Source organism: Suricata suricatta, chromosome 6, assembly GCF_006229205.1.
Source record: "Suricata suricatta isolate VVHF042 chromosome 6, meerkat_22Aug2017_6uvM2_HiC, whole genome shotgun sequence".
NCBI lineage: Eukaryota > Metazoa > Chordata > Mammalia > Carnivora > Herpestidae > Suricata > Suricata suricatta.
Window position 1 is genome coordinate 17,512,547 of NC_043705.1, and position 27,827 is coordinate 17,540,373.

Here is a 27,827-nt window from a genome sequence, read left to right on the forward strand (position 1 = left end):
TGCTTTTAAGAATATCATATGTGGTGTGTTTAGACATTCAAGATGTAGGTGGATGAATAGGAACAGGAAAAAAAAAAGAGAGAAACACAAAATTTGGCTTCCTTCTTAGCAATAATTCATGAGGAAAGTAGCCTTAGGAAAATGTTGGTCTCTTCTACCTTCTCTTATTAGTTCCTGAAACTAATCTGAATCTTTTGTCCTTCGTGGGTGACCCCCGGGTCCTTGGTGCAGGCTAATTTCAAGAGAGCTGTGGCATGGGTGTCCGGGTGGCTCAGTTGGTTGAGCATCAGACTCTTGATTTTGGCTCAGGTCATGATCTCACGGTTTGTGAGTTTGAGCCCTGAGTCAGGCTCTGTGCTGATGATGCAGAGCCTGCTTGGGACTCTCTCTCTCCCATTTTCTCTGCCCCTCCCCAGGTTGGTGTCTGAGAGAGAGAGAGAGAGAGAGCGCGCGAGCGAGCGCTGTGGGAAATTAGGTACCACTGGCCCGAATCAATGTTCCCTCAGACTTGAGTCACTCACCACACGGCACACATTTCACCATTAATGGTATTTCATGCCCAGAAATTTGTCAGACAATTTATCTGCAGGTTAAAAAGTATCTTGCATAAAGCACAGGTGAAAGAGAGTAACTGGCATGTCCACCACTGAATGGACTATTCATGTGAAAATGACCACACTGAATTTCTACCTATGGGCGATTTCCACTGGACCGTAACTAACCACAGACACGAACGAAGCATGTCTCCCATTTTAATGACTTCTAAACACATCTCTCTCCATCAACCTCCTATCTCTTTAAATTGCTAGCTGGAAGGGATTGAAACCACCCACTGGATCCCTGCTCCCTAGGGTTGTCATTCAAAGAGGAGCAGAACCTGTGATCAGTTGGAAGAGATTTCTGGAAAAAACACCGGCAAGGAGACAGTCTCACTCTGGTCTCTGTGTGTCAATGACACACACGTGTCCCCGGGGCCGATGGGAACAGCACAGAGCGGACTGTACTGGCAAGAGTTCCCTCTGCTTCCTCTCTCAAAAGAAAGTTGAACGGCCATCTGTGCAATCGCATTTTCTGTGTGTGTCAACAAGCTCTCTGGCCATCTACATTTTCTCACTTTAAGAAATGGACTGTATTTGACATTTTGTGGTTTATGCACAAACCGGAAAAGAAATGAGTCTATGACTCAAAAAAAAAAAAAAAGAAAAAGAAAAAGAAAGAAAGAAAAGAAAAGACAAAAAGAAAAGAAAAAAATAAAAGAAAAAAGGTTCTCAACACTCTCTGGAGTATCCAATGCAGAGCTTGATAATGGACCATATAGATGAATAGTTCCCAGCTCTGGATGTACCTTAGAAACATCGGAAGCATAAAAAAGGTAATAAAAGAAAGGGAATTAAATATACATGACAAAGAAAATGAAATAGACTTGACCAAAAAACCAAAAAAAAACCCCCCAAAAAACCTCAAGCCAAATAAAACAATATGTGAGGTGCTTGGGTGTCTCAGTTGGTTGAGCATCAGACTTCAGCTCAGGTCATGATCTCACGGTTAGTGGGTTTGAGTCCCACACTGGGCTCTGTGCTGACAGCTCAGAGCCTGGAGCCTGCTTTGGATCCTTCTCTCTCTCTCAAAAATAAACACTAAAAAGAATAAAAAATAAAAATAATATGCAGTGAAATAATGGTCTCTTCGATCCCAGCCTTCAGTTTCCCAGTCTCCAATTCCCTCTTGTCTGGGATTTAAAAATATGTAGATATATGAGGCACTTGTTTGGCTCAGGTGGTTAAGTGTCCGACTTCGGCTCAGGTCACGATCTCACAGTTTGTGGGTTAGAGTCCCGCATCAAGCTCTGTGGTGACAGCTCGGAGCCTGGAGCCTGCTTCAGATTCTGTGTCTCCCTCTCTCTCTGCCCCTCCGCCGCTCATGCTCTGTCTCAAAAATAAATAAACATAAAAAATATGTAGATACCTAATCCTTATACTTACGGAATCAGTGTCTCTGACAGGTGATCCCAAGTGATCCTATTGCTCTGTGGGCTTAAGAACTACTCATCTTTTGGGGCACCTGGGTGGCTCAGGGGCTTAAGCATCCTACTCTTGGTTTCAGCTCAGGTCATGATCTAACGGTTTGTGAGTTCGGGCCCCATGCTGGGCTCTATGCTGGAAGCAAGGAGCCTGCTTGGGATTCTCTCTCCCTCTCTCTCTGTCCCTCCCCTGATCTTTCTCACCCTCTGTCTCAAAATAAATAAATACATTTAAAAAAATAAAAGAGAAGAACCACTGATTTTTTAAATGTTTATTTATTCTGAGAGAGCGAGAGCGAGAGAGAGCGAGAGAGAGAGGGAGTGTGAGCAAAGGAAGGGCAAAGACAGAGGGAGACAGAGATTCCCAAGCAGGCTCCACACTATCATTGCCTGATGTGGGGCTCGATCGCGCAAACCATGAGATCATGACCTGAGCCAAAATCAAGAGTCAGACACTCAAGTGACTGAGCCACTCAGAAGGCCCTAAGAAGTCCCGATCTCGGCGAGGTGATCAAACTCCCAGGACCCCTGACTTAGTGAGTGGGCTACGTGACGCTCAGGGACTGAGTGCAGAGGGCTTGAGAACTGGAAACCCCTTACTGAATGCACTCGTGGGGAGGAGGGGTTTGTGGCGCTTGTTTGAGAGACTGTGTAATACCGGGAAAACGAAACAACACAACAGTCTTGCACTGCCCAGGACTTAAGAAGAATTCCAGCTGTGACTCTGCCAGTCATTCCACTGTCACCCTCCGCCCATCTCTAAAAGGAAAAATGGACCCTCGGAAATTTGTAAATAGTGCTTCTCTAATCTTCTGCAGGATAAAAGGCTGACGGCCTATCCTGGATCCCTTCCTGCTTCCTGCTTCCCAATAAATGCCAGTTTTATTCAAGTATCTGAGCCCCCGACACAGCTCACATTCCTCAAGGGAGGCCGACCCCCACATAACCCAGGGGAGAGCCCGACTGGGGGAGGGATACGTCCCCCTCTCTTTACAGTAATGCGTGTGACCCAGATCCGGTTAATACAAAGTGAAGACAGATTTTTGGGAGGTGGGTGAACTCTGAGTGGCCTGGTTCCCCCCCACCCCTGCACCCCCGCACTAAATGATGGCGGCTGCCACCCTGCACATCTGTCCTGCACAGGGGCCCCTAATGCTCAGCACACCCTCCTTCTGCAGAGAAGAAAGACGAAAGTAACCCACATCCATACGCTGAACCACAGGATCCAACAACGCCGGAGCCCTCACTGTGCCTGGACTTCCCATTACACGAGCCAATACTTCAATCATTTGCACAATTTTAAGCTTAGTTTCCTGGTGCCTAGAATTGATGTTGTCCCAAGCTATCCAGCTTCTTAAAATCAGCCCCAAGTCACTCCCTGCCCTCAGGGGGCGTTCACTCCACAGCCCTGTGCCTTGTCTTTCTTTTATATCTTTTTCAGCTCTATGATCACCCCCCCCCCATCCCTGATAACTCAGGGACTGTTGAGCTGCCATTTTTATCATTTTTTCTCTGTTGACACCTGTCCCGTCACAAATTAGCCTTCAGGAACATCGATGTATCTATAAGGCACATTCTCGTTCACAGTGAGGGGATGCTTCTTCCAGTGACAAGAGGAGAGACGGTCCCCAACTTCAGAAATCTAGGGGTGTCTGTGGAATGTTACCGGAGTCCCCTCTAGCTTTTATGAAGAAAAGGACAGATTTGAATCTTGGTGTTAAGTGAACAAGAAAAAGATTGTTTCATATGGAATGTGAAAGTTCTTTCTTCTTTATCGTGGGAAAGTGATTTGATAGGAACTCAGGGAAGAAGGGAGAAGGAAGGAAGGAAGAAGGAAGGAAGGAAGGAATAAATTTTTCTCCAATCTTATGTCCCAGGGTGCTTTCATATATAAGTTCAGTCACATCTTACCACAAGCCTGCAAGGGAGGTTATTTTTATCTCCACTTTACATTTGGGTCAAGTGAAGCTTAGAGAAGTAATTTCCAAGGCCACTTAAATGCATGTCAAAGCCAGATTCATACTAAGGGCCATATGACTTCAAAGCCATATATTTTCTATACCTTCAATATTTTTATCCCTTGGGGCACCTGGATGGCTCAGGTGGTTAAGCGTCTGACTTTGGCTCAGGTCATGATCTCATGGTTCGTAGGTTCGAGCCCCACATCGGGCTCTGTGCTGACAGCTCAGAGCTTGAAGCCTGCTTTACATTCTGTGTGTCCCTCTCTCTCTCTCTCTTCCTCTCCCTCTGTCTCTGTCTCCCCAAAATGAATAAAAAGGTTAAAAAATATTTTTATCCCTTGATCTATGCCCCTGAAAGGGTTTTTGGACTTTTGCAAGACCCTCAGACTCTTTGCTGAGCAAGTAGCTGGAGGCACATGGGCAGCCTCCCAGTGTCCGGATGGTGAGGGGTCTGTTTCTAGGTTTTTCCTGTGCTTCAGCTCAGGCTCACGCGAGCCAGAGGTCCGTCTGTCCGCTCCTCTCCCCAGTGACGGTGGTAAACTCCAGATCACTGACTAAGTGGCTGATCATGAAGTTGTATTCCTGTCACATACTTCCCTGACTTGATTCCTCTCCATGACTTCTGTGGTCTTGTCTTGTGGTCACACGTGACCAAATTATAGGCTGGCTCCAGCCCCCAACCTGGGCTTGTGGATCACTGAGGTTTAGTGAATTATTCACAAATACCTACTCCCCTGTCTCTCTGCGCCACATGTTCTGCAATCCAGGAAGCAGTCTGTCCCAGCTCGTGGTGAAATCTGCCACGGCGCCCAGGAACACTGCATTCATAACGCTCTCCGAGACGTCAAGCTCAGAGTTGGATGAGTCGCCCTGAGCACAGTGGGGCCCTTTCCAGGGTGATCTCTCTTCCTGAAGTCAGCATGCCATCAGGAAATGGAGAGCATGGACGGGGGAGGATCTGGATGCACTGAATGGACAGAGATGCGAAATGAATGTTACCAATTCTGTCCACACAGTGGTAGCTATAGTTCAGTGATGTCAGTATCTACCCTTCTGAACACTGTTTTCAAGAATAACGTCTTCACAAGAACCAGAAGTGAAATCAAAGTTCCTACTGGAGTTCTTTGGAGTTGATGTTGAAAGGTGGTCATTCTCCTGACTGAAGCGACTACATGCTGCTTATTTCGATTTTTCTCCTCCGTTTCCTTGCTGCCAGTGGCTTGAGGGAAAAGGGAGAAGGAAGAGCACAGGGTCACACATTTCATGTGTGTTTTTCTTAATGTATTTATTTTGAGAGAGAAAGAGAGCACCTGCGTAAGTGGGGAAGAGGCAGAGAGAAAGAGGAAGAGAGAAAATCCCAAGCAATCTCTGTGATATCAGCAAAGAGCCCGACGTGGGACTTGATCACATGAACCATGAAATCCTGACCTGAGCTGAAATCAAGAGTCAGAGGCTTAACCAACTGAAGCACCCAGGCAGCTCTTGTGATTGTTTCCATATGCCAGGAATTCTTAGGTTTATAACTTCATTTGTTCATCCCAAAATCTCTTCAGTGAAGGCGGGTGGGAATGATCATAATCCCCTGGTGTTAGAGTCAGGGTTGCTGAGGCTCAGGTCATTGGAGTACTCTTCCCTACCTGCACTGACATTTGGTAAACAGAGACTTGAACTTGAACTTGGTTGGTACCAGACCCTCCACGTGCATTACCTCATATAAACTCTACAACATGTTCAGAAGGTAGGTGCCGTCCTCTCCCGGTTCTTCTGGAGGCCGGAAGTTGAAACTCCAGCAGTCAGCAGCCTCACGCTCCCTTCCAAGGCTCTGAGGGAGAACCCTTCCCTGCCTCTTCCAGCTTCTGGTGGCTCCGGGTGTCTCCTTGGCTTGTGGTAGCATCTCTCCAGTCTTTGCCCCTGTCTTCATATGGTCTTCCTTGTGCCTCTGTGTCTCCTTTCCTGTCCCCAGGAGGACACTCACGAGATTCAGGACCCACCCTAATCTAGCGCGATCTCCTGTGGATACTCCCCTTAACTGTATCTGCAGAAAACCCTATTTCCAAAGAAGACTGGATTCTGAGGTTCCGGCTGAACGTGGCTTTCTGAGAGCCACGGCTCCGCCCCTACACCAAGGCTCTGCTTGAGGTCCCCCAGCTACGGGGGCTGAAGATCGAACCACAAGCCATGTTTACTTGCTTCTAAATCTTGTTTATAAGAACCTCAGAGACGAGCCTGGGGGGGGGGGTGTCCCAGAATGAAGGGGGGGGCGTGGCTTGGGGCGGGCGTGGCTTGGGGCGCTGGACTTGTCACCGAGGCAGGAAGGACCGTGACTGGGGCTGCACCCAAGGGCCGCCACCTAGCAGGTGTGTTTAGGGAGAAGGGCTGAGAGGCACATGAGCATTTTTGGTGGAATGACTAACTAGAGGGGAGCCGGGTGTTAAGCTCTGTCCGGAAAGGGGTTAATGTATGCAGAGCATGTCACACGAGACAACAAATGGTATGAAGATGGCATGACAAAGACGACAATGACGACATACTGTGACGACAGAGAGCTGTGAGCTGGGACAATGAAGAGACAGGCCCCCAGGAGTTGACAGGCTGAGCAAATACGTAGGAGCAGGAGAGTTCAAGTGAATTAATGAAAACTACATTCTTGCATTGATTAAAAAAAATTTTTTTATAATACAAAATTTTTTAATGTTTTATTTATTCTTGAGAGAGAGAGACAGAGAGACAGAGGATGAGTGGGGGAGGGGCAGAGAGAGAGGGAGACACAGAATCGAAGCAGGCACCAGGCTCTGAGCTGTCAGCACAGAGCCCGATGCGGGGCCCGAACTCTTACACTGTGAGACATGACCTGAGCCCAAGTTGGATGCTTAAAACCGACTGAGCCCCCCAGGTGCCCCATTTTTTTAAAGTTTTTATTTATTGAGAGAGAGAGAGAGAGGGAGAGAAAGAGAATCCCAAGCAGACTCTGTTTGGGGCTGAGCCTGACCCAGGCCTCTATCTCAGGACTGTGAGGTCATGACCTGAAGCAACGAGAGTCTGACCCTTAGCTGACGAGGCCACCCAGGCGCCCCGCCGATGTTCAGAGGGAGAAGGATATCAATAACCATCAGGGAATTACTTTTGTGGCTGTGCTTCTTTAGTGGAGATATATCTCCAAAACTGGTCAAAATTTTGGTCATGAATTGATCAGTATTATACACAGATTACACAGCCATGAGTGGAAAGTGCTGGCCATTCTGTTAGAAGTTTCCTATCTTCTAAGTATCAGCCAAATCCTGGGAAGAAAAGGTTTGGTTCAAATGTCAAGAGGTGAAGGGATCAAGAAAAGGTCAGAAGTGGGGGAAGGGAGGGCATCCAACCAGTCTAGCTAATGAAAAGCAAGGACCAGAAATCGGATGACATGAAAATCAGATTTACAACAGTGAATTAAGTCTACAATTCAAAAGCAGTCCTTAGACTCTACAAAACATGTTTTTGACTTCCTTATAAACTTCCTTCTGCCTACGAGCCACAGCGCTGTCACGGCAGGCTGGTTCAGCAGTGCATGTGGGGCCCCCATTTCTAAGCAAGTCAGTCAAGTCTAAGGAAAGGAATATGTGCCGTGGCCATCGGTAAAAGAAGAGAGATCCTTGCCAAATGCTTGCAACCAATCAAATCACGTGAACAGACTTCCTTGGGTTAACAAAGGAAATCCCAGATTGGATTTATGAAGTCAAAAACCGCTTTATCCAAAAGTCATCCAGAGACCACAAAACGGGTTGTCTTTCATTAATTTGCTTCCTTCAGAAGCGAAGTAGGACACCGGTAGGAATGTGTCTGCTTGGGAGGCGAAGAGGGAAACTGTGTTTCTCCTCGAGCACCCATACGCCCTCAGCAATGGAGAGAAGAGACTATCACGTAAACGTCTGATTTCATCTATGGGCATCATGTATGAAAATTTATTTTGTCCCTTTTGTGTTTCATCTCCAGCAGTTTGCCGGAGACCTTGGAGAGTCTCGAAACATTCTTCGTGTTTTGAGAACGGTGCTAAATTGTTTCCCTTGCAACAGATTTAACAAGTGAAAAATGGAAGGGTTTTTTTTCTCGTTTTCAGACATAATCTTGGCAGGATGTTTTAAAAGAAAGATAAACAAAGTGTCAGGAACACTTGCAAAAGAACACTAAAATGGGGAGGCAAGGGGAGGCCAGGAACAGAATGCGTGGAGCTTGTCGCACAGATGGTGGCCGCCGATGCCGCGACGCTGAGTTTTCTCCTTTGGGATGATGGACACTACACTCATTTCGGAAAGCCCTGACAAAGCACAAGTTTAGAGGCAGCTCCCTCCTTTCCTTCCCTGCCACACGGGGGGAGTCATAAAGTCCTTCTCGGTACCACAATCCCAGGTCTACAGAGAGGTTAAGCGTCTAAGCGTGAGAATGAATGCGCGGCTTCCTAAATTACCTTGTTTCCTGGGAGGCTTGAGCGAAACCGAACAGAATCTGCACGGCTGCCCCAAACCTGCCTGTTCTCAGCACCAACAGATGTTCTCTCTTGGCACAGACAATAAGCATCCAGGATTAAATGTTACCACTTAATAATTAATACCATTCAAACTCTCCCTCCCTTCTGGTGAAAGTTGGTCCTTTGGCATAACGGCTGATGTGCTGACACCCTGAAACCCTGGCGCGCCGATTTCCATGCCACTGTAACATTATATTCATGATAAAAGTGCTTTCATTTCCCAAGATGTACTAATTGCAGTTTTCATAAACTGGGCCATATGTTGGAATCTGTTCCTATCCCTGCCAGTAGTTACATTTATATATAAAAATTGGCGAAAGGTTTCTTTCAAAGAAATTACGAATGTGGATTCTCTAACATTCTCCTGAATATTTTGCTTGTGAAATCCCCACCTTTTTATCACCGAACAGCACCCCATCACAGAATGATATAAGACAATGCCTGCTCCTGAATGAATTTAGAATTACCTGCCTTTTCCTTTAAACTACGCTACCCGTCTGTAAGATGTGACCTTTGGGGGGGCATCCGAGTGAACGGTGTCCAGAAGCCTTTGTATTAATCCTCTCCATTTTTCTGGAATCCGAAATTACGTTAACATGAAGCATCTTTTAAAAATCTGAACCATACCTGAACTAGCTTGATACACTCTCTTTAAATAAGGCGACTCTTCTGTTTTACCTCCAAAAGCAGAAACTGAAGTAAATGCCACCTTCTATAGACAGGAAACACGGAGATCAAAGGCTCTACCCTACTACCTATAGAAACATAAAATAGCATCTGTTTGTTGTGTAACTAACGAGGTCACAGGCTGTTCAGCTGCTGGAGCAAACTCGATTAAGACCGTGATAATCTTTTGAAAGATTGTAATTTATCTCCATTTGAAGGGCATTATCTTAGTTCTTCAGCTATTCCAGGGAGCAAGGGTAACAAATACTCAGTGATGAATTTTTGAAAGCTGTAGTCAGATCTTGTTCTCCGAAACCCTTCTAAAGGGCTGTCAGAAAGCAGTGAAATAAAAAATGTCAAATTTGTACACAGACGTACTTAATGGCTGTTATCTGAGAAGGTGGTTTATGATTCATACAGTCACTACCTTTACTTAAGCAATTTCTCGTTTGCTTTAGATGGAAGACAGTCTGTTCCCAGTGCTCACGTGGGAGAGATTACCACAAAAGGCTCTTGTTTACTTGAAATAAGAAGCTATGAGACACGAAATCCACCCAGAGGGGGATCTGTGCTTTCAAAATAGTCTCATACTTTTGCTAAGGGTCAGCATTCTTGACGGTCTTCTTACTAAGCGGATTTTATTTAAATGTGGGGTTTGGGGTCTATAAATAGTCTTGACTATTTCAAGTGGATTTTGAAGGAATGGGGATGATCAAGCATCTTTTTTTTAATTTTTAATGTTTATGTTTAGTTTTGAGACAGACAGAACATGAGGAAGGAATGGGGATGATCAAGCATCTTTTTTAAAATTTTTAATGTTTATGTTTAGTTTTGAGACAGACAGAACATGAGTGGGGGAAGGGCAGAAAGAGTGAGCCACAAAATCTGAAGCAGGCTCGAGGCTCAGATCCTGATGCGGGGCTCGAACTCACAAGCCATGAGATACTGACCTGAGCCAAAGTCGGATGCTCAACCGACGAAGCCACCCAGGCGCCCCTGATGGAACATCTTCTGTGTGCTCAGAGTTCGGTTTAGGAAACAAGTGATCCTCACTGACTTTTCCCAACAACCACACAAGATGCACGTTATTTTCACCCTACAGATGAGCACCTCTAAGCAGGCAAAGATGAAGTACGCACCACCTATTCGCACAATGAGTCCCTGGGAAGGGAACTGGGGAAAGATACACTCAAAGGTTGTATCTTTCCACTACGATGCTTGTGACAACTCTTGGTCAAATGTCATTGTATAATTTTTACCTGATCATTTGCCAGGTGACTGATTTTTTTCACGTTACGCTGGGGCCACTTTTTTGAGGTGGAGTGTGTCTATGAGGTAGACACATGGAACAGATCTGGAAAATCTCAGTAATATCCACTAACATGGCCTTACTTCTTTTCCAGGAGGGGAGGCAGGAATGGGGCAAGTGAAGAGGAGAAACTGAGAGGACATTCCCTGTGACTCATGTATTAAGAATGCCCAGGGGATCCTGAGCAGCTCAGTCGGTTAAGCGTCTGACTTTAGTTCAGGTTATGATATTGCGGTTCATGGGTTCAAGCCCCGTGTTGGGTTCTGTCCTGACAGCTTAGAGCCTGGAGCCTGCTTTGGATTCTGGGTCTCTCTCTCTCTCTCTCTGCCCCTCCTCGACTCATGCTCTGTCTCTCTCTGTCTCTCAAAAATGAATAAACATTAAAAAATATATGAAAAAGAATGCCCAGACCCACTAGCTTCCTTTTTTTTCCTTCTTAAGTTTATTTATTCTGAGAGACACAGAGAGAGCCCACATGCATGCACAAGTGGGGGTGGAGGGCAGAGAAAGAGGGAGAGAGGATTCCAAGCAGGCTCTGCACGGTCATGGTGGAGCCTGATTCGGGGCTTGAACTCATGAATGATGAGATCAGGACTTAAGCCAAAATTGGATGCTTAACCAACTGAGTCACCCAGGTGCTCCCATCACACTAGCTTTCTAATTACTACGTTATGAACTTAACTTCTTGCCACTGTTACCCCGGGGCCCTGACTGGAGAACTGAGGTAGAATGAGCATAGTGCAAGAGAAATCCAATTCAGCTTCTTGCAAAAAAAGTCTTGTGTGTGAATGCTTTGCTTTTCTATCTTTATTTTAGCAGTGTTTCAGTGTTTTTTCGGTCCACAGAACCTACCACATGATTTGGCCAATTTCTCTCCGCATAGGAAAGACCCCAGAAGCACCCCGCTTTGCTGACAGCCCTAGTATGATGAAAATAAGAAAGCATGGCCCAACAGGCTTAAAAAAATTAGAGTATATTTGGAAACTTGCACTGAACGAATTTAATGCTTCATGCCTATAAAATGCATGTCATATTCTTGCTGCTCATGAGATAACTGCGGGTTAAAGATGTTTTCATTCCCAGTAACACGATGGAAGCTTAAAGGAGGGTGATGATAGGAGTCCCCCACCCCTGAGTGCATTTGTCAAAATTCATCAAATGTACATTTAAGAAGAATGACTTTTTTAAAGGTAAAAACTGTACTGCAATAAACTGGACTTAAAAAATGGCTACCATCTTGTCGGTCTATTCCTGTGACCGCATAGCCTTCTCTGAAGATGCTGCTACAAATTCTGCTTGAGTCCTTTCAAGAACGGTCCATCCAGGTAGGGTCTGCTTGTCTCTCTGGAATGCCGTAAGGGGTCCTCACACGGCTTTTTCAGGATAGAAGCCCAGGCTTAGTGGAGTATCAGGCACGCGGCTGGGGAACATGGGTACCTGTGGATGGACAACACGAGGCTCCCTAATGGTCTACTGGGGCCAGTGAGCCTGTTAGCTCCATATCATTCTTGTACCAAAGGTCTCCGATCCGCACAGCCTCCTTCCAGGGTTCTAAAGGGCTTTATAGATACTGGTGGTCCTGGCCACTCATTGGTCTGTTTCAGGACATGATCTGGATAGAATCTTTGGGACATTTTAGATCCTCTTTCACCCAGAGAGGAGTCATCAAAATGCTCTAGATGCCACCTCCTTGGTGGTAACGGATTGGGACATAACTTTTACCAAACACAAGAACATCTGTACCTCCATCCCATCCTGGAAAAAATGAGGAGCAAAGCTGATGTACCTGGAAAAGCATATTTGCTTCATCATTATGTTTTCTGCTTAGATAGTAATTACTTTGGGGATTCATTTTGCTTTGCTTACATAGACATAATTTTAGAGTTAATTATTTTTCAAATAAAGCTCAGATCTCAAAACAAGAAAATCTTACTATCCCTAAAGTCACTGTTTTGACAATGTGCTCTCTATATAAATCTCCTTTAGACCAGAGAAGTATTTATACCAGTGACTCCTCCCTAATTACTCCTATGCCTAATTATGAATTTTATTATATAAGATTCATTTGAGTGAATAGTGGTATAGAACCAACAGAATATCACCAGCACTGCAGTTGTCTTTAGCTATTTATATCTCGGTGTGTACATTGAACAAGATTATAATGAAATCCTCACACCAGAAACATAAATACATATAGGTTAAGCTACATCAGCACATTTCTCCAGGAAGTTGGCTGAGTTTTGTTTTCAACAGTCAATTAAAATGAAGACACGCAATTATGTGGGAGTACTGCTTTCCTCTATGAAATTTAGTCCATCTTAGAAATTCTTTCATAAATGGTAACTGCCCACCAAATTTCTAATGGCTTTCAAAGTCTTACCTTGATGGTTTTGGCACTTGGTTCTGGAAATATGTCCTGCTCTTTGTATATATCATAGAGATACCTGCTTTGAGTTCTCTCTCTCTCTCTCTCTCTCTCTCTCTCTCTCTTTCTCTCTGCCTCTTTTTCTGTGTAGGCATGATGATGGGATTGGCCTGAACCAGCTCAGTCAGGAATAATTTCTCCACTGGGAAAAATCTGCAGGGCCGCTAGAGATGGCCAGAACTTTCCAACTGGTAAACCCAAAGCTTTTTAAGAACTAATCATTCAGTTTTTAAGATTTTGGTGAGCTGGCTAGTAAACAGTCATTCTTAAAAAGTCAATCATGTAAATTCACAATTAAATATATTAAATAATTGAAGGTAACACACTACAACTTAGCACTTGTGAATCATTTCCTATTACCTATCCTTTTGAAATTATTTACATTGATCGTGTCTGTTTGATGGAAATATAATGATGAACCACTTCATCTCTCCCCAACTCCGTGCTCAGTGACATAGCATTGGCACCTTGAAATTGGCCAGTGCTGGAAACCAGCAAAAGACTCAGTGCTACCTGTCCATTCCCTCCACCAAATACCTATCCTCTCTGGTTCCCAGGAGTTGTTTTTTTTAATTTTTTTTAACATTTATTTATTTTTGAGAAACAGAGAGAGACAGATCATGAGCAGCAGAGGAGCAGAAAGAAAGGGACACACAGAATCAGAAGCAGGATCCAGGCTCTGAGCTAGCTGTCAGCACAGAGCCTGACATGGGGCTCGAACTCATGAAGTGGGAGATTATGACCTGAGCCAAAGTCAGAAGCTCAACCAACTGAGCCACCCAGGCGCCCCTCTTGTCCCCAGGAGTTGTTAAGCATTCACCGGCACATTCACCGGCACAGCTTTCTATTGGAAGGTAATTGGACAATAAAACAAAAAAGATGGAAACCCCATGACTGTAACCTTTCCTACATATACCATAAATACTATCATTATACAACTCTACTGACAGAAATTATCTACCCATCTGCCATTCGTTCAATATTTACCTAGTGCTGTCAGGTGCAAAGCACTGTGCTGAGCATTGTTGTAATTGGGGTAAATAGACACTACACAAGTCAACAAAGAAATGGTGAGCAATGAAAAGAACACATGCTTTGGATTCAAAAGGATCTGAAGTCTGGACCCACCTTCCCTCTTTTCTGAGGACTGTGTTACTTTTAGCAATAAAACTCCTGTGTCCTGGGAAGCCCTTCTACTCCAGACAAAGCCAAACAATTGGTCACGCCACGACTATGGCACTTAATGAATCCGAAAACTTGGGCTGGTTACTTTGTGTCTGTGGATCTCAGTTTTCCCATATATGAAAGGAAGGAAAGAAAACCGATTTTTCAGGGCTGATGTGAAGATTAGTGTTATTTGAGTGTCCTTTGTTAGACAGTGCTCACCTGTACAGGCACTCAGGACAATGCCTATGCGATGCGCTCAGTGAATGCAGCGTGTGCATCATTCACAAGAAAACACAGAATCAAACAGGTAAAGAACTCTTATCGGAGTTGAGATGTCAATATCAATTCTAATAGAAGATTTTAGAAAGATCTGATAGAAGAGGCAGCATTAGATTTTGACCCATTAGAACAGAAATGGCCTTTACCTCATGATCGAACTCTATCTTCCCTTCTGATACGGCCATACTGTTTTTCAGAACTTGACATCGACATTCTCATTTTCAGATCCCGTGAAACCCAGGTTACCCCTCTCTACCCCCGCTCTGTCTCTGTCCTTCTCTTCTTTAATGCCTGCAGCCAGGCAGAATGGAGCAGGTATTTAAATTCTGGGCTCTGAAAACCTTCAACAAAATGACGCGTTCAGCTTACATATTTGTGGGATAAAACTCACCGAGAGAAAGGAAACCAAGGTGTGATTTTCAGTGAGACTCGGAAGGTATGATAAGTTCCAAAACATTAGCAGTGGCTCAGAAAATGCTAGTTCATATTTCCACTTCAGCTCAATTACTTTCCAAAGCCTGCGGAGCTGAGGAAATAAAAACCTACAGGGGTCATTTAAAACCATAAATGGAACGTAAGAAAAGCATCACTGTTGTTTGAAAACCTTTCGCAGAAGGAGGGATATAATTTTGAGTAGACATTAAGGTCAGACACATATGCAAACATCCACCTCCCTGTGGAGGAAGTGCCTTCAGAAAAAGGCTTCTGTTGTTCACCTTCCCCTTCCTTCAGGCAAAATGACCCTGACGGTCCTTAATTCGTGCATTAGGACTACACAGCGTGGTGACAGATGCTGAAAGATCACTTTGGGGAGGGGGTGGAACGCGAGGTAACAGTGGATTGTTGGAGAAGACACTGGCTGCCAAGGTTTCCTTCAGGTCTGGAGTGTTGGCCAGGCTCCGAGAGAGCCCCCACTGATCTTCAGCTCATGGTGGAACACCCTTCGCCAGTCTCCTCCTATGTTGAATCAGAGCTGCCCTGTGTGGCCCAAACCTATGGCACAGGTGATGGCACCTGATTTCTGAACCTAGCTCCAAAAGTTAGGTTGCCAAATAAAATGCTGGTTAATTGTACCTTTCAAATAATCAACCAAAGACCTTTTAGTATAAATACACACCAAATACGGCATGCACCATATTGATACCAAAAGATTATGTATTGCTTATCTGTGTGCCTGGGATTTTTATTTGCTAACTCTGGCAACCCGATGGAGAGCATTTTGGCTTCCACCTTCCTTTCTTGGGTTGTTCACCATGTTGTGCAGATGCTCAACCAGCCTTGTGCCCATGGGAAGAAGAACTGAGGTCTGCAACCAGTGGCCAGTGAGAGAATTTGCCTCACACTTTTCATTTGTTTGTTTAGCTCCTTTGTGGCTACCAGAGACTGTGGATTCCATTAGAAGAGTCATGTAGGTGTTTGTTCCTTATTGTGTCCCAGTGTCCAATACAGCACAGTGCCAGGTACTTAAACAACTTTGCTACATGGTGGAAAACACACCCTGAGTCTCACTTTTGACATCTGTAAAATGGGATAAAAATGAAACCCACCATATACATATGTAACAATCCCATTTACAATTGCATAAAAAGGAATAAAATACTTAGGAATAAATTTAACCAAGGAGGTAAAAGACCTGTACTCTAAAAACTATAAGACAATGATGAAGGAAATTGAAGAGGACATAAATAAATGGAAAGATACACTGTGATCATGGGTTGGAAGAATTAATTTTGTTAAAATGTTCTTACTACTCAAACAGCTTCAAAGCAACCCCTATTGAAATACTGACAGTATTTTTCACAGAACTGAAACAAATAATCATAAAGTTTGTATGGAGCCAGAAAGGATCCTGCAGTCTTAAGAAAGAAAAGTAAAGCTGGAGGTTTCGAGCTCCCCAGATTTCACATTACACTACAAAGCTATAGTAATCACTAGGGTATGGTATTGGCACAAAAACAGACACATAGGTCAATGGAACAGAACAGAGAACCCAGAAATAAGCCCACAATTATATGGTCGATTAATCTATGATAAAAGAGGCAAAAATATGCAATGGGAAAAAGTCAGTATCTTCAATAAATGGTGATGGGAAAATTGGACAGCCACATGCAAAAGAACAATACTGGACTGCTTTCTTACACAATATACAAAAATAAACTCAAAATGAACAAAAGACTTAAATATAGGGTGTGAAACACCTAAAAGAAAATACAGGAAGTAAACTCTTCTTGTACATCAAACTAAAAAGCTTTTGCAGTTAAGGAAACCATTAGCAAAACACAAAAGCAACCTACTGAATGGCAAAAGATATTTGCAAATGATGTAACTGATAAGGGGTTAGTATCCAAAATATATAAAGAACTCATACAACTCAACACCAAAAAACCAACCAATCTGATTAAAAAATGGGCAAAGGACCTGAATAGACATTTTTCCAAAGAAGACATACAGGTGGCCAACAAACACATAAAAAGATGCTCAACATCACTCATCATCAGGAAAATGTAAATAGAAACCATAATGAGATATCACTCACACCTGTCAGAATGTCTAGTATCAGACAGAAAACAACAAGTCTTGGCAAGAATGCAGAGAAAAGGGAACCCTTATGCACTGTTGATGGGAATATCAATGCACGTAGCCAATATGAAAAATGGTATGGAGTTTCCTCAAAAAATTAAAAATAGAAATACCATATGATTCAGCAATTCTACTTCTGGATATTTACGCAAAGAAAACAAAAGCACTAATTTGAAAATAAGTATGTGCCCCTCTGTTCATTGCAGCATTATTTACAATAGCTAAGATATGGAGGTGTATATACACAAACACATTTACACATATACATACAGTGGAATATTACACTGCCATAAAAGACCCAAATCTTGCCATTTACAACAACATGGATGAACCTAGAATGCATAATGCTAAGTGAAATAAATCCATAAGAGAAAGATGAATACCATATGATTTCATTCACATGTGGAAGTTATGAAACAAACAAAACAAATGACCAGTGGGAAAAACACACAACAAAAAATACTCATAAATACAGAGAACAAACTGATGGTCACCAAAGAGATGATGGGTGGGGGGTAATGGGTGGAAAGGTGTAGGGGATTCAAAGTACCTTACCATGATGAACTCAGGAATATATAGATTTGCTGAATCATTTTATCATACACTTGAAACTATTATAACACTATATTAATTATACTGGAATTAAAATTAAGAAAAAATGTTACTGCTCCTTAACAACGCACCTGGTAACCCAAAGCTCCGATGGAGATCAGATTAATGTTGTTTTCATGCCTGCTAACACTACATGCATTCTGCTGCCCCTGGTTCAAAGATTCATTTCAACTTTCAAGCCTTAGTATCAAGAAATGCATTTAATAAGGCTATAGCTGCCATAGAGAGTGATTTCTCTGATGGATCTGGGCAAAGTAAATAGAAAACCTTCTGGAAAGGTCTCACCATTCTAGATGCCATTAAGAACCTTTGTGATTTATGGGAAGCGGTCAGAATATCAACTTTCACAGAAGTTTGAAAGAAGTTGATTCCAACCCCCACAGGTGGCTTTGAGAGGTTCTAGAGTTGAGTGGAGGAAATCACTGCAGATGTGGTAGAAACACACCTAACTATTCTAACTTCTAACTAGAGTTAGAAGTGGAGCCTAAAGTGGAGACTGAATTGCTGTGATCTCATGATCAAGGTTGAATTGACAAGGAAGTGCTTTTTATGGATTAGCAGAGGAAGTGGTTTCTTGAGATGGAATCTTCTGGTGAAAATGCTTTGAAGATTGTTGAAATGACAACAAAGGACTTAGAATATAGCATACATTTAGTTGATAAAGCACTCGTAGTTTGAGAGGATTGATCCCCGCTTTGAAAGAAGTACCACTGTGGGTAAAATGCGATTGAACAGCATTGTAGGCTTCAGTGAAATCATTCATGAAAGGAAGAGTCTATTGATTTCACAAACTTCAATGTTATCTTAAGGCAGCCATACATTTTGGGCCACAGCCACCCAGGCCTCAGCAGCCACCACCCTGATCAGTCAAAAGCCATCAATGTCCTGGCAAGCCACTCCACCAGCAACCAGACGATGGCATGCTGAAAGCTTAGATGATGGTTAGCAGTTTTTAGCAACAAAATTCTTTACAAGAATTTAATTGGGAAGCATGCGTGGCTCAGTCGGTTGAGCATCTGACTTCGGCTCAGGTCATGATCTCACTGTTTGTGAGTTCGAGCCCTGTGTCGGGCTCTGTGCTGACAGCTCAGAGCCTGGAGCCTGCTTCAGATTCTGTCTTCCTTTCTCTCTGTTCCTCCTCAGCTCAAGCTCTGTCTTTCTCTGTCTCTCAAAAATGAATAAATGTTAAAAAAGAAAATTAAAAAAAAGATTTTACACTTTTTTTAGACACAGTGCTATTACACACATAATGTACTGCCATGTAGTGCGAACACAACTTTTATATGTACTGGGAAGCCAAAAGATTCATTGGACTTGCTTTATTGTGGTATTTGCTTTATTACAGTAGTCTGGAACTGAACTCACTGTATCTTCAAGGTATGCTTATACTGAGGCCCATCTCCCAGAGTTTCTGATTTTGTAGGCATGCGTATGGCCAGATCATGCTGATCCTCCTAATTTTGAGACCGAGTCACCGTTTTAGCTTAATGCTTTGAATGATTGTGGCCATGTTGGGAACGTGGCTTCTCACTTCTGTTTACAAACGATTTGTGTTGGCTGGGCACAGACCTCAGCCCAGGCAGGGCTGTCAAGAGTGTGAAGTCTGATTTCTCTTAACATAAGTAGGCACAGAAGTCTCTGATTTATTTCTGAATATAATCAATACTTGTAGCTCAAGGGATGCTCTTAGCCCATGGGAAGTTTAAAATAGAAAGAAAGCAGCCTCTGTATTGAATTCAAAGGTGAGCTCTGCTTAACTACTGTTGTTTTTGCTGGTTTCTGGCCTCTGATCTCAGTGTGTTTCTAAGTCCATATATTCTTCAGCTGAAGCCCATGCCGTACTCCAAAGTGGGTGAGAAATTCACAGTAAATTGTAAATATTGCCACAGCTGATTAGAAGCAAACCTTTTTTTGTTCTTCTAATTGGCACAGGTTTAAAACATTAAACAGTTTCTTTAAAAAAAATTTTTTTTAATGTTTATTTTTGAGGGAGAGAGACAGAGTGTGAGCAGGCAAGGGGTAGAGAGTGAAGGAGACACGGAACCTGATGTAGGCCCCAGGCTGTCAGCACAGAGCCTGACGCAGGACCCAAAGTCACAAACCGCGAGATCATGACCTGAGCTTATGTCAGACACTTAACGAACTGAGCCATGTAGGTGCCCCAACGTGAAACACTTTCTAAAAGCTTTCCTTGTCATTAACTCCCTTCCAAGACACAATCTCAACTCCTAAGCAGTGCAGAGGAAGAAAAATCTTTCCTCTACTTTCTTAGATTCTTTTTATGGGGCCTGCAAATTAAAACGACAAAGACAGATCAATAGGAGAAAAGTCCTATGAATTTTATGAACACTTTCACAGGAGTGGAGGCTTCACAGAAAACAAGCAAAAATCCAAAAAGTTGGTTGGACCTGGTCACTTATATACCATTTTAACAAAAAGAGAGAATACATTGTGAAGAAATATCTACAAAAAGGATCAGGCTGGTGGGGTTGTCTGGACTTCGGGGCAGTAAATGTGGGAAGGTGGCTAGCAAATGAATGGTAGATAAAGATTCTTCAGGAAGGTTTGTTACGTAGACTCAAGTTGTTTCCAGTGATAAAGTTAGAAAGTTTTCATTTAAATGCATTGTGAATAACCTAATGTGATAAAGCCTTTTCTGTTGTATATGGCCAACACCTCAGAATCTGGTCAATTTCACCTCTGGTAATTTACATGTCCATCAATCATTGAAACAGCATTTATGGAGCATTATCTCGGTGCCACTGAATGTGGACATACTGATTATCTAATAGCGCCCATTTAACTTCAATTACAGTGGGCTTTAGCGAATACTTTTCATGGCCCCTAAATTTAACATTTTGTGTTTCTTGGCTTTAAAAATGTACACCTAGTTTTTAATGTACCAGATAATGTAAATTTCACTTACCTTCCATCATTTCTTCAGAAGGGAGCATTGAAAATGAAAATCTTTGTTCTTAGAAATTACTTACTGTTTGAACAATTACCATCTAATACATGGGAAACCAAAAATGTATCTGATGAAAGTAAAGAAAAATCTGAATTATGACTTACTGCTTATGAAAATGACTTTGTTTATGAAATGAAGTTTAGTAATCTCCCAGTGAATACAGTAATTTAAGCAAATTTTGCATTAAGAATGAATCATACTAAGAATTTTCTATTGTGACATTGTAAGATTTTAATGGCCATTTGTCTTAAACCAAGTCTCTGAAAAGAATTGGTCAAGTGCCAGAAGCTGTTAGTGATGACAAATTGCTCACAATGAATTGCTTTGAAAGAAAACACTACTTTTTGGTTTTGAAACAAATTTGTGTAAGTACTAGACATATTCCACTATCTGTAAATCATTTTCTCTGACCATAAACTTAAAAGGCCCAATTTTATCTCTCCTTGTTTGTGCCTTTCAGATCTTTCTAAACCTTCTACTTCTATTCTTTGTGGCAGCAAAGAGTTGTCATGTATTATCTTTGCTAGTGAAGTATCATTCCTTCACATGTCCTCATTATGCAAACATGCAATGCTTTGTTGATTGCCTTATGCTTTTTAGTTCTTCAAAGTGGTCATAAAAATGTGATTTTTGCTTCCCTGGGATCCGCATTGATTTACAAAGATAACCACTGTTAAAATTCTAATTGCCTGTGTTTCAAGTACTGTTATTTATAGTATGATCACATGAAATCAATGAGAATACAAATTAATATTGTCCATTTTCACAAATGAGTAAGATCAGTTGCCAATTTTCAAATAGCCAAGCATGTGTCTTCATTTGATGGAATGGTCCTACAGTTCTATTTATGGATTCAAACAAAGCGGAGAACTTGGGGAAGGAGAAATTATTTCTTTTTGCGAGCCTTAATTTTGCTTCTGATTTGGTTGCCTTAATCATATTCGACCCATAAACTTGGGCCACCTCCAGGGCCAGATCCAGGCTATGTAGGATTTGTTGGTTTCATAAATTGGAGGGCCCTCTTTGGGAAAAAAAGTTTTAAAAAATATTTTATTTATGCAAAATTTACAGAAATAGATGACCACCTGAACTCAACATTAGGGGTCATTACCAAGCTGCCAAAGGGGCTCACTCTACGGGGCAAGTTCTAAGCCTGGAGATTAAGCTTTGCTGTCATCACAGTGAACCTTAGGGCTTATACACACATCACAAGTGGAACACGAAGCTGTGATAACTTACCCATCAGAAGCACGTGATTAATTTGTCTATGGTTTATGGAAATCAATTTTATTACTTAGTCGTGTTATGTAGAAAAAGCACTGGGGAAAAATCCATATTGATAGATTGGTAAAAAGATCTTAACACACACCAAAGCACTGTGTGGGATCACCACATGGCCAAATTCCTTCCACCAGGAGGACTCTTCATGAATGTGTAGACTGTTGGGTGGTTTACCATTATTAGGATTACTGAAAGAAATCTTTAAAAAAACATTTACTTAGTTGTGAGAGAGAGCGAGCGAGCACAAGTAGTGGAGGGGCAGAGAGAGGGAGATGGAGGATCTGAAGCAGGCTCCCCGTTGTCAGCACAGAGTCCAATGTGGGGCTTGAACCCACATACTGTGAGATCATGACCTGGGCCAAAATCAAGAGCCGGCTGCTTAACTGACTGAGCCTCCCAGGCGCACCCCGCCCCCCATTATTAGGGTTACTAAGAAAAAATTAAAAAGCAGTTAATGTTTTGTTTGTCATATAAAACTAGTCTAAGATCTTCAAACTTATTGACTGTATTACATAGCAAATAATCTGACCACATGGACAGATAAGTAGTAATACAAGGTAGTCTACACCATGGGCAAATACACAGCAGAGAAAAATCAATGCTGCTATATCGGAGTTGGAGAAATCCTTAAATCCCGTGGAACCCAGAGATTTCACAGAAGCAATGGAATTGTTTTACAGCAAGAGTAAGGATATGTTTTAAGCAGCAGAAACTATTCCAATACGGATGGGGGCATCAATTAGGGGCTTAGCGGACGGAAGAGTTTCTGCAAAATAGGATCCTGTGAAGGGGACTCACGGATAGCGATTTGAAGAGGTAGATGACGACCACAGTATTATAAGAAAAGGCCTTAAAATCATACCGGAAATCCAAATTTTATGCCAATGGTCCTCAAAGCTTAAGTCTCTTGACTCAGCTTCGACCTTTACCCCAGAACTGGTTATACATCTACACTGTCCAGCCTCACGCCCGTCCTCCTGGATCTGAAATGCTGGGCTGGGGCTCAGGGATCTGTGGTGACCAGCTCTGTAGGTGAGTCTCACAGTGGAGGCGGTGCTCTATGTAACAGTCAGCCACAGAAGATTTCCAAAAGGAAAGGAATGCTCTAAAGTGGCATTTCTGGAAGATTAAGCTGGCAACTATGGGTTAGACAGATTGGATAGAGAAGGGATGGAAGGCAGGAAAGTCTATTTTTCAACCTAATGTCTCAATCAGCATAATATATATGAATTATGACGCCAGCTGCTGAATTCCAAGGCTGTTCTTTGTCAGGGTCTTAGTGTCTTCATTTTACTGCACAGTGTATTACACGGTGACAATATACTTTGTGAGTCAGCTTAAAGTTTTTTAACAATCAATTAAATGCTTTCTTTTTATTATAGTGAATGCTAATTTAATGACTTGTAGCTAGAAACTAGTAGGAGGAACCTTCATCTTCTGCATGGAGCACAATAAAAATTCAGCAACCTTGTAAATACACACTGGATAGATCGAGGTCCATTTTTATGGAACGAATCTGGGTGTTTTCAAGTAGCTTTAAAAGAGACACTCCCTCCTAGACATAACTTCAAATAAATATATGTGACCTTGTAGTGTTACAGGTTCCCTAAGAGAGAAGAAGGGGCGCCTGGGTGACTCCGTGGGTTAAGCACCTGACTCTTGATTTTGGGTCAGACCATGGTGTCGGGGTGGTGAGATCAGGCCATCCGCTGGATCTGCACTGACAGTGGGGAGCCTGCTTGGGATCCTCTCCCTCCCGCTCTGCCCCCTCCTCTACGTGTGCGCATGCGTGCTTTCACTCTCAAAATAAACTTAACAAAAAGAGAGACAGAGAAAAGGAAGAAGGTGGAGGGAGGGGAATGAAGAGGAGAGCCAGAATGATGTTCCAAGCGGGAGACGTGAGGGAGCAGAAGAATATGTATAAAAAGGGAAGGAGAAAAAGAAAGAAGAGAAAAACAGCAGGACAGTATAAAATAATGTGCCTCAAAAGTCAGTCCAATCTGTCAGCGGTTAGGTCTCGGTGAATCAGCAGAGCGGGGAGGCAGTGGGGCCCTAAGCACTTGGTAATGAGTACCACCTATGACAGCCCAGCTGTAAAGAACTAACACTCCTGTGCCTCCGGGCAAAAAAAAAAAAAAAAAAAAGACTGTTGTGCTGCAGGAAGGCTGCCCTTTAAGTGTTTTCTTAAGTTTGAAATCTTGGCACTTTTTATATACGCATCCAGAGAAAACCTGCTGTGTGAGAAACACGCAGAAAATGTACTTATGGAACCCCATGTGTGAAGGAGATTGTTTACATAAGGCTTACACAATTTGAGAATAACGCAATTTGACAGAAGAGACAGGTTGATGAAATGTCTGTGGTGTTTTTTTTTTTTTTTTTTTTTTGCATTAGAGTTGAGTGGGTAGCATGTAACCATGGGAGAGCCAAAGGCTGGCCCTGATTCCTGGCTCTGGCACTGACATCCCGTATGATTCAGGACAAGAGACCTGGCTTCAGCCCCACACTCATTACGGAGCAGGACCTGGGGGCAGAGAGGTGCGTGGGTTTGTACACGGCGCAGGCGTTCTTATTTTTAATCAGATTAGAAGGTTCTCCAATTGACAACGTCCAAGCCACATGTGCCGCTGCCAGTCTCCCCGCAGATCAGACTGCGGAAAGAGCTTTTCATCAAGACCAAACCTCGAATACTGTCAATACTGGGACGGCGTCGGGCAGCTGGTCCCGGGAGCAGGGTCAGGGCCTGGGAGAGTGTGATAAGTAAGGTTTGGAAATTGCTCAGACCCTGGCATAAGCGCCCCAAAGCATCAGGCAAGCTGCAAGGCAGGCCCTCGAGCCACAGAATCAGACTACATCATGTGGGTTCCGCGTAAAATCAAGACAGTGAGGCAGTCGGGGACCAGATGCTGTGGTAGGGAAGGGCTATACTCGCTAACGTGTACCCAGAGCTCACCGTGGGCCATGTACCGGTCTTAGGTAGCACTCTGGAGGAGTTAAGTCATTGATCCTCACAAGGGGTGGTGTAGGCCGATAACGCCCACTTTACGGATGAAAGGATGGAGGCTCCCAGAGGTTAGGATGACCTCCCTAGGCTCCACGGCTGGGTATGCAGGCCAGCTATCTGCGTGCTTGAACTTCACAGGAACAGAAAAAAATGGAGGTGGTGTGACGCGTGTAGATCAGAAATAAAGTCCCAGTCACAGAATGGAAAGGCTCACGGTGGACAGTTTGCCCCTACCCGGTGCCCCAGAGAGCAGCGGCACGAATCTGTCCTACTGTCCCCAGCCTGTCCCCATGTCTGGTAGCCCCCAGGGCTCCGAGGGTAGCGGCCACTGTGCAGGCACAGGAGGGTGGGCTTGGCCGTGTTACAAAAGCACAGCTTTCACACAAACTCTGTGTTTACTTAACAGAACACGAAGACGACGAAACTTTGCAATTATGCAGCTCCTCCGGACCAGGGAGTCATCCAAGCTGGGTAATTCAACTCTTAGACGTGAACCGCTCACCGTGGGAAGAGGCGAGGATGTCCACTGCACAATCCAGAGGAAAACATTCTCTCTGGCACGCACGCAACTCTGAGTGAAATGTAATAGGCGGATACCATACTTGCTGAGATTCTTTTGGTTAAACTGTATTTAAGAAGAGCACCTTGGCGGACAATTTTGAAAAATAACACTGTAGTACACTGCCAGTTCTCACAACACTTAACGGCGATGTTACAAGTAAATACGATTCTCTTTTCAGAAAGAATCCAACCGGGGAGGATTATGCCTTAGGCACTCATTTTTCTGTTGAGCTGTTTCTTTTGAAAAACGTCAGTTGCTTTTCAAATGAATGTCTTGTTTGTTTCCCCTTCCCTCCAAGTAGGGCAAGAAATTTCAGAGCTTAACAAAGAAACTTAAAAAAAATCCGGATAGTTTGGATCAGGCATCGCGAACCATCATATAAGTTTTGGTGAGAGAGCTCCTGAATTGGTTAGAGCCATTGAATCATGGAATTATAGAAGTGGAATCACATAATGAGAGGTTCTATTTTACAGATGAGGAAACTAGACCTCAGATGACTCTCCAAAGCTCACGAAGCTGGGAAGTCACGAAGATGAGCCTATTCTTTCTACTGTCCTCTGTTCTTGCTGTGATACCTTCTAAATTGAAAATTTTTTGCAATTGTTTCTGGTGGTGTCTTTTTTCCCCCTCACAGATGAAACAAACACCAGTATTCCACTTTACTATTTAAAAATACACTCGTCTTGGTGGCCGAGTCAGTTAACAGTCTGATTCTTGATTTAGGCTCAGGTCGTGTTCTCACAGTTTGTGAGTTCAAGCCTCCCATCCTGCTCTGCGCTGACAACGCAGAGCCTGCTTAGGATTCTCCCTCTCCCTCTTTCTCAATCCCTCTGCAGCTCACGTGTGTGCTTGTGTATATGCCCCCCACCAAAATAAACTTAAAAAAAATACATGGGAAACAAAAGAATTGTAAGTAAGGACTTGAAGAGATATTTGTAGACCCATGTTCATAGCAGCACTGTTCACAACCCCCAAAGCTTAAAGTGTCCATAGATGGGTAAGAGATAAAAAAAAAAATGTGGTATATAGCTGTGACGGAATGCTTTTCAGCCTTAAAAAGGAAGAAAATCCCGACACAAGCTATGACAGGCATGAACTTTGAGGACATTATGTTAGGTGAAATAAGCCCGGCAGACAAGGATGGAGACTGTATGACTGACTGCACATGAGGTTCTTAAAGGAACAGATTCCCAGAGACAGGAAGAAAGACGGTATTCCAGGGGCGGGGGAGGAAGCGAGGATGGGGAGTTACTGGTTAAGGGATACCGAGCTGCTGCGGAAGATGGAAGCGTCCTGGAGGTGGATAGTGGTGGTGGTTGCAAATCAGTGTGAATGTATTAAGGCTACTGAATTACACACTTAGAAATGGTTAAGATTCTGGGGACGCTGGGGAGGGGGGTTCCGTCAATTGAGGGCCGACTCTTGATTTCAGCTCAGGTCATGATCCCAGATCCAGCCTTGTGTTGGGCTCCACTCTGAGTGTGGAGCCTGCTTAAGATTCTCCCCCCCCCCCGCCTCTCTCTCTCTCTCTCTCTCTCTCTCTCTCTCTCCCCCCCTCTGTCCCTCTCCCCTGCTCTCACTCGCGCTCTCTCAGAAGAAAAAAAGAAAAGTTTACGATGGTGAATTTTATACTGTATGTGTTTTGACACAATTCAAGATAATTTAAATAAAAACTAAAAAACTACACGGAGAAAAGTAGTCATCTTTGCTCTATGTGAAAAGATGGACCAGAGAGATGAGCACAAGCCATTGTTCCATTCTTTAAGAAACTATGCATATGTCCTTTCATATATTGTCTTCACTAAAACGATACTTTTAGTGTTTCAAATTTATCTATAATAAAATGTGGATATGTGCTTGATCTGCTTAAGCAGTTTACAAGGTGGATTTATCGAATCTATTTGATAAAGGGGAAAAGATTAAGAGTACCTTTATTCCAGTGGATGGACGGCACAGAAGTTTAAGTACAGAAGGCACTGGAATCTTCTCCCCAGAGCTGCATGAAAGTGCTCTCATGGCCATGTGTGCATTTTGGTAAAAGGCGAAAGATTTATGCAATCTGAAGAGAAACCAGAGTATTCATGGGTGCATTTTTTTTAATTTAAAAATTTTATATATTTTTTTACTTTATAAAGTTTCATATTTTTTTAACATATACAATTATTTTCCATCATTTACAATACAGTAGTTGCAATGACACTCCAAACAGAAAAGCAAAGTAAAAAATCAAAACACCAACTTCTGTTTCATGTAATTAGACTTATACAGAAATTAGAAGGTTAAGTAACAACTAGTTAATCACCTAATTTCACAGCTATCTGAAGTGGCAATCGTTATATAGCAGCTTATCTATGGTACATTCAAGATACATGATACAATATATTACTTGTTCATAGGCTACAACACAGCCTGCTTAATACCTTTCCTTAAATTCCACCTCTATACTACAGTATACTTGAGGTCCATGCAAAAAAGTAGCTACCTTTTAT

General features: G+C 43.0%; 1 long non-coding RNA gene across 1 annotated transcript in view; it reads right to left on the reverse strand.

Moving 5' to 3' along the window:
* LOC115293867 overlaps positions 1–27,827 on the reverse strand; it is a 35,610-nt gene that overhangs the window by 7,409 nt on the left and 374 nt on the right. Inside the window, exon 2 of the long non-coding RNA XR_003909637.1 lies at positions 27,268–27,397. This is a non-coding gene — a long non-coding RNA (uncharacterized LOC115293867). The remainder of the gene's footprint in view (positions 1–27,267; positions 27,398–27,827) is intronic.